A 12280-nucleotide genomic window follows, 5' to 3' on the forward strand; every position below is an offset into this window, starting at 1 on the left:
GAACAGAGAACACTAGGAACAAACGTATAAAAAATAACACCAAGCTGTCTTGAATGTAACACAATGTACAACCGCACACACTTTCTCCCTCTTCCTGTGTGCGTCTCTCAAACAAAGGCACGAACAGGCTCCAGGTGACTATTGCCAGGGACACTGTGCTCTAGTAAGCAATACTTTAGCGTCCTTCCGATAGTCAGTCTGTTCTGTCGTCTCTCTCCGTCTCAGTCTGTCTGTCATTCCCTGCAGGTTGTAACTTTCCAACTCTGTCAGTCTGAGCTCTTTTACATTAAAACCAATCTGCACTGTTGCTGTACATACATTGAATGAGAGTACAATAACAATAGGTTTCCATATTATCACTATACCGTATACAGAGCATTCTGAAACTATTCAGACCTTTTGACTTTTCCACATTACAGACTTATTCTAAAATGGATTAAATAGCTTTTTTCCCCCCTCTATCTACTAGAGGTCGACCGATTATGATTTTTCACACCGATACCGATTATTGGAGGACCAAAAAAAGCTGATACCAATTAAAATCGGGCAATTTGTATTTATTTATTTGTAATAATGACAATTACAACAATACTGAATGAACACTTATTTTAACTTAATATAATACATCAATAAAATCAATTTAGCCTCAAATAAATAATGAAACACGTTCAATTTGTTTAAATAAGTCATCCGAAAACATAAGTTAACTTTCACTGCTATGCGGATGACACACAGCTGTACATTCAATGAACATGGTGAAGCCCCAAAATTGCCCTCGCTAGAAGCCTGTGTTTCAGACATAAGGAAGTGGATGGCTGCAAACTTTCTACTTTTAAACTCGGACAAAACAGAGATGCTGTTTCTAGGTCCCAAGAAACAAAAGAGATCTTCTGTTAAATCTGACAATTAATCGATGGTTGTAAAGTCGTCTCAAATAAAACTGTGAAGGACCTCGGCGTTACTCTGGACCCTGATCTCTCTTTTGACGAACATATCAAGACTGTTTCAAGGACAGCTTTTTTCCATCTACGTAACATTGCAAAAATCAGAAATGTTCTGGCCAAAAATGATGCAGAAAAATTAATCCATGCTTTTGTTACTTCTAGGTTAGACTACTGCAATGCTCTACTTTCCGGCTACCCGGATAAAGCACTAAATAAACTTCAGTTAGTGCTGAATACGGCTGCTAGAATCCTGACTAGAACCAAGAAATTTGATCATATTACTCCAGTGCTAGCTTCCCTACACTTGCTTCCTGTTAAGGCAAGGGCTGATTTCAAGGTTTTACTGTTAACCTATAAAGCGTTACATGGGCTTGCTCCTACCTATCTTTCCGAGGTTGGTCCTGCCGTACATACCTACACGTACGCTACGGTCACAAGACGCAGGCCTCCTAATTGTCCCTAGAATTTCTAAGCAAACAGCTGGAGGCAGGGCTTTCTCCTATAGATCTCCATTTATTGGAACGGTCTGCCTACCCATGTGAGAGACGCAGACTCGGTCTCAACCTTTAAGTCTTTACTGAAGACTTATCTCTTCAGTAGGTCATATGATTGAGTGTAGTCTGGCCCAGGAGTGTGAAGGTGAACGGAAAGGCTCTGAGCAACAAACCGCCCTTGCTGTCTCTGCCTGGCCGGTTCCCCTCTCTCCACTGGAATTCTCTGCCTCTAACCCTATTACAGGGGCTGAGTCACTGGCTTACTGGTGCTCTTTCATGCCGTCCCTAGGAGGGTGTGTCACTGAGTGGTTGAGTTACTGACGTGATCTTCCTGTCTGGGTTGGCGCCCCCTTGGTTTGTGCTGTGGTGGAATCTTTGTGGGCTATACTCGGCCTTGTCTCAGGATTGTAAGTTGGTGGTTGAAGATATCCCTCCAGTGGTGCGGGGGCTGTGCATTGGCAAAGTGGGTGGGTTATATCCTTCCTGTTTGGCCCTGTCCGGGGGTATCATCGGATGGGGCCACAGTGTCTCCTGACCCCTCCTGTCTCAGCCTCCAGTATTTATGCTGCAGTAGTTTATGTGTCGGGGGGCTAGGGTCAGTTGGTTATATCTGGAGTACTTCTCCTGTCTTATCCGGTGTCCTGTGTGAATTTAAGTATGCTCTCTCTAATTCTCTCCTTCTCTTTTTCTTTCTCTCTCTCGGAGGACCTGAGCCCAGACCATGCGTCAGGACTACCGGCTTGATGACTCCTTGCTGTCCCCAGTCCACCTGGCCCTGCTGCTGTTCCAGTTTCAACTGTTCTGCCTGCGGCTATGGAACCCTGACCTGTCCACCGGACGTGCTACCTGTCCCAGACCTGCTGTTTTCAACTCTCTAGAGACCGCAGGAGCGGTAGAGATACTCTTAATGATCGGCTATGAAAACCAACGACATTTACTCCTGATTATTATTTGACCATGCTGGTCATTTATGAACATTTGAACATCTTGGCCATGTTCTGTTATAATCTCCACCCGGCACAGCCAGAAGAGGACTGGCCACCCCTCATAGCCTGGTTCCTCTCTAGGTTTCTTCCTAGGTTTTGGCCTTTCTAGGGAGTTTTTCCTAGCCACCGTGCTTCTACACCTGCATTGCTTGCTGTTTGGGGTTTTAGGCTGGGTTTCTGTACAGCACTTCGAGATATCAGCTGATGTACGAAGGGCTATATAAATAAACTTGATTTGATTGATTTGATGTCATAATTACGGAAAATTCTGGCAAATTAGACAGCCCAAACGGTTGCATATACACTGACTCTGCGTGCAATGAACCAAGAGAAGTGACAATTTCACCTGGTTAATATTGCCTGCTAACCTGTGATTTCTTTTAGCTAAAAATGCAGGTTTAAAAATATATACTTCTGTGTATTGATTTTAAGAAAGGCATTGATGTTTATGGTTGTATACACATTGGAGCAACGATACGCACCGCATCGATTATATGCAACGCAGGACACGCTAGATAAACTAGTAATATCAACCATGTGTAGTTAACTAGTGATTATGATTGATTGATTGTTTTTTATAAAGATAAATTTAATGCTAGCTAGCAACTTGCATTCGCGTAACAGGCAGGCTCCTCGTGGAGTGCAATTTAATCAGGTGGTTAGAGCATTGGACTGGTTAACTGTAAGTTTGCAAGATTGAATCCCCCGAGCTGACAAGGTCAAATCTGTCGTTCTGCCCCTGAACGAGGCAGTTAACCCACCGTTCCTAGGCCGTCATTGACAATATGAATGTGTTCTTAACTGACTTGCCTAGTTAAATAAAGATTAAATAAAAGGTGTAAAAAAATAAAATAATAATCTGCCAAATCGGTGTCCAAAAATACAGATTTCCGATTGTTATGAAAATTTGAAAAAAAAAAAAAAAAAAAAAAAAAAAAAATCGGCCATAATTAAATCGGCCATTCCGATTAATCGGTCGACCTCTACTATCTACACAACAAAGCAAAAACCGGCTTTTGGAAATGATTTAAAAAAAAACTAAACAAATGAAATACCGCATTTATATAATTATTCAGACCTTTTACTCAGTACTTTGTTGAAGCACCTTTGGCAACGATTACAGCCTCAAGTATTTTTTGTTTATTTTATTTAACTAGGCAAGGCAGTTACCTTCTTTGGGATAGGGGGCAGCATTTTCACGTTTGGATGAAAGCATGCCCAGAGTAAACTGCCTGCTACCCAGGCCCAGTTGCTAATATATGCATTTTATTACTAGATCTGGATAGAAAACGCTCTGAAGTTTCTAAAACGGTTTGAATCATGTCTGACTATAACAGAACTTATTTGGCAGGCGAAATCCCGAGGATTTTTAGGTCACTCTCTTTTCAATGGGTTTTCATTGGGAATCGAGATTTCTAGAGACCTTCTTGCAGTTCCTATCGCTTCCACTGATGTCAACAGTCTTGAGAAATTGGTTGAGGTTTTTCCTTTGAGAAATGAATAGCCATGTTCAGAATGCTCGAGTGAAGTGTAACGCTCCAAATAAATGGACATTTTGGATATATATCGACGGAATTAATCGAACAAAAAGGACCATTTGTAATTTTTATGGGACATATTGGAGTGCCAACAGAAGAAGCTCGTCAAAGGTAAGGCATGAATTAAATCTTTATTTCTGCGTTGTGTCGCGCCTAGAGGGTTGAAATATGATGGTCTGTTATTGTTTGCTTGGGTGCTATCCTCAGATAATAGCATTGTTTGCTTTCGCCGTAAAGCATTTTTGAAATCTGACACTTTGGCTGGATTCACAACAAGTGTAGCTTTAATTTGGTATATTGAATGTGTGATTTCATGAAAGTTAAATATCTATAGTAATTTATTTGAATTTGGCGCTCTGCATTTTTTYCACTGGATGTTGGCCAGTTGAGACGCTACCGTCCCACATATCCCAGAGAGGTTAAGAACAAATTCTTATTTACAATGATGGCCAACACTGGCCAAACCGTAACCAGGACGACGCTGCGCCAATTGTGCGCCGCACTATGGGTATGACGCTACAAGCTTGGCACACCTATATTTGGGGAATTTCTCCAATTCTTCTCTGCAGATCCTCTCAAGCTCTGTCAGTTAGGATGGGGAATGTCGCTGCACAGCTATTTTCAGGTCTCTCCAGAGATGTTCGATCKGGTTCAAGTCCGGGCTCTGGCAGGGCCATTCAAGGATATTCAAAGAATTGTCCCGAAGCCACTCCTGCATTGTTTGGCTGTGTGCTTAGGGTCGTTGTCCTGTTGCAGAAATGTTTTGGTACCCTTCCCCATATGCGCCCTCGACACAATCCTGTCACGGAACTCTACGGACAATTCCTTCGACCGCCTGGCTTGGTTTTTGCTCTGACATGCATTGTCAACTGTGGGACCTTATATAGACAGGTGTGTACCTTTCCAAAGCATGTCCAATCAATTTAAATTTACCAAAGGTGAACTCCAATCAAGTTGTAGAAACCTCAAGGATGATCAATGGAAACAGTATGCACTGGGAGCTCAATTTCAATAGCAAAGGGTCTGAATAATTATGTAATTTCTGTTTTTAGTTTTTAATCAATTTGCCACAATTTCGAAAAACCTGTTTTCACTTTGTCCTGATAGGGTATTGTGTGTAGATTGATGAGAAAAACAAATAATGTAATCCATTTTAGGATAAGGCTGTAATGTAGAAAAGGTCAAGGGGTCTGAATACTTTCTGAATGCACTGCAAAAGACTCAGCAAAAGACTCAGTCTTTCAAAGATAATTAGTAAAAATCCAAATAACTTCACAGATCTTCATTCTAAAGGGTTTAAACACGGTTTCCCATGCTTTTTCAATGAACCATAAACAAATCAAATCAAATGTATTTATAAAGCCCTTCTTACATCAGCTGATATCTCAAAGGTCWGTACAGAAACTCAGCCTAAAACCCCAAACAGCAAGCAATGCAGGTGTAGACGCACAATTAATGAACAAGCACCTGTGGAACGGTCGTTAAGACACTAACAGACGGTAGGCAATTAAGGTCACAGTTATGAAAACTTAGGACACTAAAGAGGCCTTTCTACTGACTCTGAAAAACACCAAAAGAAAGATGCCCAGGGTCCCTGCTCATCTGCGTAAACGTGCCTTAGGCATGCTGCAAGGAGGCATGAGGACTGCAGATGTGGCCAGGGCAAATACAATTGCAATGCTGTACTGTGAGACGCCTAAGACAGCGCTAAAGGGAGACAGGACGGACAGCTGATCATCCTCGCAGTGGCAGACCACATGTAAAAACACCAGCACAGGATCGGTACATCTGAACATCACACCTGCGGGACAGCTACAGGATGGCAACAACAACTGCCCGAGTTACACCAGGAACCACAATCCCTCCTCAGTGCTCAGACTGTCCGCAAATGGCTGAGAGAGGATGGACTTAGGCTTGTAGGCCTGTTATAAGGCAGGTCCTCACCAGACATAACCGGAAACAATGTTGCCTATGGGCACAAATCCACTGTCGCTGGACCAGACAGGACTGCAAAAAGGTGCTCTCCACTGACGAGTGCGGGGTCTCACCAGGGGTGATGGTCGATTTGTGTTTATCGTCAAAGGAATAAGCGCTACACCGAGGCCTGTACTCTGGAGCGGGATCGATTTGGAGGTGGAGGGTCTGTCATGGTCTGGGGCGGTGTGTCACAGCATCATCGGACTGAGCTTGTTGTCATTGCAGGCAAACTCAATGCTGTGCGTTACAGGGAAGACAACCTCCTCCCTCATGTGGTACCCTTCCTGAAGGCTCATCCTGACCCGCCAGCATGACAACGCCACCAGCCATACTGCTCGTTCTGTGCGTGATTTCCTGCAAGACAGGAATGTCAGTGTTTCTGCCATGGCCAGCGAAGAGCCCGGATCTCAAAACCATTGAGCACGTCTGGGACCTGTTGGATCAGAGGGTGAGGGCTAGGGCCATTCCCCTCAGAAATGTCCGGGAACTTGCAGGTGCCTTGCTGGAAGAGTGGGGTAACATCTCACAGCAAGAACTGGCAAATCTGGTGCAGTCCATGAGGAAGAGATGCACTGCAGTACTTAATGCGCTGGTGACCACACCAGATATGAGATTGCTTTTGATTTTGACCCCCCCCCTCCTTTGTTCAGGACACATTTTTCAATTTCTGTTAGTCACATGTCTGTGGAACTTGTTCAGTTTATGTCTCAGTTGTTGAATCTTGTTATGTTCATACAAATATTTACACGTTAAGTTTGCTGAAAATAAACACAGGTGACAGTGAGAGGACATTTATTTTTTGCTGAGTTTAGAAATAGATCTACCATAGTCCTTTGTAAATACTGGCTAGTCTGAAATGCAGTACAATAACCTTATGGGCAGTGGCCACACTGTAGTGACGTGTTAATAATACCACCAAAACATTAAGAATAAGGCACCACAGAAGGGTTTCCTAGGACTGTATGTGGAAGGGTTCAGGTAGCACACCACATATCAACCAAAAGGCATTCCAGTGAAAGAAATCCAACTAGAAATCAAAACACAAAAAATAATATTCTTGAGAGTAAACCAAGTTTGAACTCCAATTCCAGGAATGGCCAGTGCCATGCCATTCCACTTTAACGCTTAGACAGTCAAAAAAGGTTTGTGCCACCGTCGTAACCATTTCTCCAGGGTGATGGCCAAGGTAGGAAGACGGGAAGAGCGACAGGATCAAAGAGACAGGCTGAACCAGAGATAATAGAAAAGGGTATTTTTCCACATTATTCTGAGTGGCAACAGATGAACCGAGCTCAGCTGAAGAGAGGGAGCAGGTTGAGAGGGAGTGAGAAGAAGAAATCCGGCTTGTCACCAAAAACACTCAAACTTTTTACAATGCACAATCGAGAGCATCCTGTCGGTCTGTATCACCGCCTGGTACGGTAACTGCTCCGCCCACAACCGTAAGGCTCTCCAGACGGTAGTGAGGTCTGCACAACGCATCACCGGGGGCAAACTACCTGCCCTCCAGGACACCTACACCACCCGATGTCACAGGAAGGCCATAAAGATCATCAAGGACAACAACCACCCGAGCCACTGCCCGTTCACCCCGCTATCATCCAGAAGGCGAGGTCAGTACAGGTGCATCAAAGCAGGGACCGAGAGACTGAAAAACAGCTTCTATCTCAAGGCCATCAGACTGTAAACACCACCACTAACATTTAGTGGCTGCTGCTAACATACCGACTCAACTCCAGCCACTTTAATAATGGAAGAATTGATGTAACAAATGTATCACTAGCCACTTTAACAATGTTTACATACCCTACATTACTCATCTCATATGTATATACTGTACTCTATACCATCTACTGTATTTGCCATCTTTATCAAATCAAATTTATTTATATAGCCCTTCGTACATCAGCTGATATCTCAAAGTGCTGTACAGAAACCCAGCCTAAAACCCCAAACAGCAAGCAATGCAGGTGTAGAAGCACATGTAATACATGTATCACTAGCCACTTTAAACAATGCCACTTTTATATGTTTACATACCCTACATTACTCATCTCATATGTATATACTGTACTCGATACCATCTACTGCATCTTGCCTATGCCGTTCTGTACCATCACTCATTCATATATCTTTATGCACATATTCTTCATCCCTTTACACTTGTGTGTATAAGGTAGTTGTGGAATTGTTAGGTTAGATTACTCGTTGGTTATTACTGCATTGTCTACTAGAAGCACAACTAGAAGCACAAGCATTTCGCTACACTCGCATTAACATCTGCTAACCATGTGTATGTGATCAATAACATTTGATTTGAGAAAGAAGTGAGAAGAGGAGCAACAGAATGATGAAGGGAGAGAAAAGCAGGTTGACATCATCCGCTCCTCATTCACTCAGCCTACGGAGTCCACTGGTTCCACTCAGCCTACGCCTTGACCTCTTTCTCCCCTCTCTCTCTAGATGAAAACCTGCGACTAGTCAGGCTGTCTGACCTGCCTGCTCGACCTCATCCCCTCCTCCCTTCTTCAGACCATCTCTGGAAACCTCCCATTCCGCACTTCCTTCATCCTTGACCACATTCTCGGACATCAAAATGGCCACACTCGACCCCTCTGACATCAGACAAGTATCCCCTTTTTTCCTTTCCAAAACACTTGTGTGCTGTCTCTGACCGACTCTTGCTATTTCTCTCAGTCAGGCTTCCTCTGTGTTACCGAGAATATCCACACTGCCAAAGCTGACTCTCTCTCCTCTGTTCTCATCCTCCTAGATCAATCCACTGCATTCGACACAGTGAACCATCAGATCCTCCTCTCCACCCTCTTAGGGCTGGACCTCCCAGGATTGTATTATTTTTAATTTCACCTTTATTTAACCAGGTAGGCTAGTTGAGAACAAGTTCTCATTTGCAACTGTGACCTGGCCAAGATAAAGCAAAGCAGTTTAACACATACAACAACGCAGAGTTACACATGGAATACACAAACATACAATCAATAATAAAAAGGTAGGAAAATCTATATACAGCATGTGCAAATGAGGTAGGATAAGAGAGGTAAGGCAATAAATAGGCCATGGTGGCAAAGTAATTACAATATAGCAATTAAWCACTGGAATGGTAGGATGTGCAGAAGATGAATGTGCAAGTTGAGATACTGGGGTGCAAAGGAGCAATATAAATAAATAAATAAAAAGTATGGGGATGAGGTAGATGATTGGATGGGCTATTTACAGATGAGCTATGTACAGGTGCAGTGATCTGTGAGCTGCTCTGACAGCTGGTGCTTAAAGCTAGTGAGGGAGGTATGAGTCTCCAGCTTCAGAGATTTTTACAGTTCGTTCCAGTCATTGGCAGCAGAGAACTGGAAGGAGAGGCGGCCAAAGGAAGAATTGGATTTGGGGGTGACCAGTGAGATATACCTGCTGGAGTGCCTGCTACGGGTGGGTGCTGCTATGGTGACCAGTGAACTGAGATAAGGCGGGCTTTACAGCTAGCAGAGACTTGTAGATGACCTGGAGCCAGTGGATTTGGCAACAAGTATGAAGCGAGGGCCAGCCAACGAGAGCATACAGGTCGCAGTGGTGGGTAGTATATGGGGCTTTGGTGACAAAACGGATGGCACTGTGATAGACTGCATCCAATTTGTTGAATAGAGTGTTGGAGGCTATTTTGTAAATTACATCGCCGAAGTCGAGGATCGGTAGGATAGTCAGTTTTACGAGGGTATGTTTTGGCAGCATGAGTGAAGGATGCTTTGTTGTGAAATAGGAAGCCAATTCTAGATTTCATTTTGGATTGGAACGTTTTTAATGTGAGTCTGGAAGGAGAGTTTACAGTAACCAGACACCTAGGTATTTGTAGTTGTCCACATATTCTAAGTCAGAACTGTCCAGAGTAGTGATGCTGGACAGGCGGGCAGGTGCGGGAAGCGATCGGTTGAAGAGCATGCATTTAGTTTTACTTGCATTTAAGAGCAGTTGGAGGCCACGGAAGGAGAGTTGTATGGCATTGAAGCTCATCTGGAGGTTAGTTAACACAGTGCCCAACGAAGGGCCAGAGGTATACAGAATGGTGTTGTCTGCGTAAAGGTGGATCAAAGAATCACCAGCAGCGAGAGCGACATCATTAATGTATACAGAGAAGAGAGTCGGCCCGAGAATTGAACCCTGTGGCACCCCCATAGAGACTGCCAGAGGTCCGGACAACAGGCCCTCCAATTTTACATACTGAACTCTATCGGAGAAGTAGTTGGTGAACCAAGCGAGGCAATCATTTGAGAAACCAAGGCTGTTGAGTCTGCCAATAAGAATGTTGTGATTGACAGAGTCAAAAGCCTTAGCCAGGTCGATGAATACGGCTGCACAGTAATGTTTCTTATCGATGGCGGTTATGATATCGTTTAGGACCTTGAGCGTGGCTGAGGTGCACCCATGATCAGCTCTGAAACCAGATTGCATAGTGGAGAAGGTAGGGTGAGATTCGAAATGGACGGTAATCTGTTTGTTAACTTAGCTTTCAAAGACCTTAGATACGCAGGTTAGAATAGATATAGGTCTGTAGCAGTTTGGGTCTAGAGTGTCTCCCCCTTTGAAGTTAATTAATTTTTAAGATGGCCAAGTCACACTGGATAAGAGTGTCTGCTAAATTACTCAAATATAAAAATACATTTTAAAAACGAAAAAAGAGAACGATGGAAAAGATACGTGACCAAGAGAATAAAAACATGTTTGGCTTTACATGACATATTTCTCTCACACAAAGCTCTCAGACCATTGCTTATTGAGTTCATTGGATTCAATAAATCTTGCTAGGACACTACTTTGGTATGTATACAGGCATCTATGTACACTGTACACACACACACACAATTATGGAGTCAGCCATAGCTCCATCGTCACAGACTTAGTCATAGCCCCATGTTACTACAGAAGATTCTAGAACTCTGGAGGAGACACTATAGTTCTTCCATCCTGGTCCTGGGGATTCATAAAACAGACATCTGAACACAGGCCAGAACTAGGGATGGAGAACAGTGACTTACTTACTAGAGCAGTGAACTAGGACAATATTTCAGGTTGTAGTTAGACATCAAAGCGAAACTGCATGGTGGCTAGGCTACGTAGTGTTCACCTAGCAGATTTTCCCAAACTATGCTGGTGGATTTCCAACATTCTCCACCTGTCAGGACACTACCCTACCAGATTCCAGCACACTCAGCGCAATGCATTCCAGAACACGCACGCAAGCAAACATTCGCAGGTGTCCTTTACAATCATTTTGCATTTTCTTTACCGTAATGTAGGTGGGAAAAGCACCTTCTAACTTCCCAAACAATTTGGCTATCACATATTCCCTTGGTGCTTTCCCTAAAGACACAAACACATGCAAGTCTTACCTACAGTCTCCTGGAGGCTCTTATTCCCTGTGGCTCTCCTCCATGCTGGGGGTGTCAGGGGAGGGACACTGCATCTGGGGGGCAGAAGGAACAACATCAGTGTGTGTGTGTGTGTGTGGTAGCGTGAGTGAGTAAAAAAAATATATAAGCCCAGTTTCACAGAATCTGATAGGGCATGACTACTTTGCGTGTGTGGTTTTTCCCTGGAGTGTGTGTGTGATGATGCTTTGAATAATGATCTTTGACACACATACATTATATATATTACATTGTATATATACACACACACATATTACATTGTGTATATATATATATATATACATACACATACATACATACATACATACATACACACACATATACATACATACATACATATATATAAATAATCAGTTACAGAGAATCAATGGGAGGTGTCATAGTGTTATTTGTCACATGCGTCGTAAACAACAGGTGTAGAATAACAGTGAAATGCTTACTTATGGATCCTTTTCCAACAACAGCGTAAAAAACAAACAAAACAAATAATGACATGTAATAAAAGCACAGTGAATAACTATAACATGGCTATATACAGCGAGTAGCAGTAGCACCAATGTGTTGGGAACAAGGTAATTGAGGWAGCCATGTACATAAACATAGCAACAAAAGTATGTGGACCCCCTTCAAAATGAGAGGATTTGGCTATTTCAGCCACCCCTGTTGCTGACAGGTGTATATAAAAAATAAAATCGAGCACACAGCCATGCAATATTCATAGACAAACATTGGCAGTAGAATGGCCTTACTGAAGAGCTCAGTGACTTTTAACATGGTACAGTCATAGGATGCAACCTTTCCAACAAGTCAGTTCGTCAAATTTCTGCCTTGCTAGAGCTACCCCGTCAACTGTAAGTGCTATTATTGTGAAATTGAAACATCTAGGAGCAAACAACGGCTCAG

General features: G+C 43.1%; 1 protein-coding gene across 1 annotated transcript in view; it reads right to left on the reverse strand.

Moving 5' to 3' along the window:
• Window positions 1-12280, reverse strand: part of LOC111960775 (phosphatidylinositol 4,5-bisphosphate 3-kinase catalytic subunit beta isoform-like) — a 79358-nt gene that overhangs the window by 52018 nt on the left and 15060 nt on the right. Inside the window, 1 exon segment of the mRNA XM_023982981.2 lies at window positions 11343-11412. The gene's annotated coding sequence lies outside the window, so the exon portion shown is untranslated.

This window comes from Salvelinus sp. IW2-2015, linkage group LG4p, assembly GCF_002910315.2.
Source record: "Salvelinus sp. IW2-2015 linkage group LG4p, ASM291031v2, whole genome shotgun sequence".
Taxonomy (NCBI): Eukaryota; Metazoa; Chordata; class Actinopteri; order Salmoniformes; family Salmonidae; genus Salvelinus; species Salvelinus sp. IW2-2015.